We start from the raw sequence: 1,138 nt of genomic DNA on the forward strand, positions 1-1,138 counted from the left end.
AGCTACTAGGGAGGCTGAGGCAGGAGAATGGCGCGAACCCGGGAGGTGGAGCTTGCAGTGAGCCAAGATTGTGCCACTGCACTCCAGCCTGGGCGACAGAGCGAGACTCCTTCTCAAAAAAATAAATAAATAAACAAAGTTCTGGGATTACCGGCGTGATCCGCTGTGTCTGGCTTTCTTCTTCTTTTACAGTTTTTGTTTGGATCCAAATAAGGCCCATGCATTGTAATTGATTGCTAAGTATTTTAACTTTCTCCCCACATCTGCACCCATTTACCGTCCACCCCATCACGCTCTCTGTTTTATTTTTAAGTTTTTTTTATTGAAGAAACTTGGTTTTTTGACCTACTGAGTTTCCCATAGTCTAGATTTTGCTGATTCCATCCTTACACTGTTTTTTTTTTTTTAAGAAAATGTGTTACGGTGTTCCTTGTTATTTCCTGTGAAATGGTAGTTAGAACTAAAGGCCCGATCAGATTCAACGCTTTGTTGTTATTGCTGGCAACACAGCTTAATGGGTGATGTTGAACACATCTATCAGGAGGCACATGATAATGTTCAAAAGTCTCTTCTTATGACATTACCAGACATTGATAGTCATTGCCTAGGGTCAGTAGCTAATTAAGGGTTACAAATGGTGATTTTAAACATTGCTTCTTTTTTATCTGAAATACTTTTGTAGACAAATGTTTCTTCAATGCTGACAGGTAGATTATATGTAAAGACAAGATAAATTCTTAATTCTGCCTCTCTATTAACCCAATTTTATTTTGTTTTATTTTATTGTTTTCACGTTAGATAGGTAACATGCTGATGTTGTAACAAGGCTGGAGCGTGGCACATCTCACACGTGCACGTGAACACCCAATTACCATGCCTATGAACTACAAAAGGATCTAAGCAGATTTTAAATTAGCCAGTTGTTTCCCTAGGATCCTCCAAAGGTGATCAATACAGTTGTGCTTTTTTCTTGGGATCTCATGATGAACTAATGCATTTTTTTTTTTTTTTTTTGAGACGGAGTCTCGCTCTGTCGCCCAGGCTGGAGTGCAGTGGCGCAATAATCTCGGCTCACTGCAAGCTCCGCCTCCCAGGTTCACACCATTCTCCTGCCTCAGCCTCTCCGAATAGCTGGGAC

At 40.7% G+C, this 1,138-nt stretch overlaps 1 non-coding gene across 1 annotated transcript; it reads right to left on the bottom strand.

Annotated features, from left to right (window-relative positions):
• Positions 1-792: 792 nt before the first annotated feature.
• On the bottom strand, positions 793-896 carry LOC115836185. Its single transcript, XR_004031170.1, has one exon. It is a non-coding gene; the product is annotated as a small nucleolar RNA U13 (small nucleolar RNA).
• Positions 897-1,138: the final 242 nt, after the last annotated feature.

This window comes from Nomascus leucogenys, chromosome 7b (genome assembly GCF_006542625.1).
Source record: "Nomascus leucogenys isolate Asia chromosome 7b, Asia_NLE_v1, whole genome shotgun sequence".
In the NCBI taxonomy this organism is placed as follows: Eukaryota; Metazoa; Chordata; class Mammalia; order Primates; family Hylobatidae; genus Nomascus; species Nomascus leucogenys.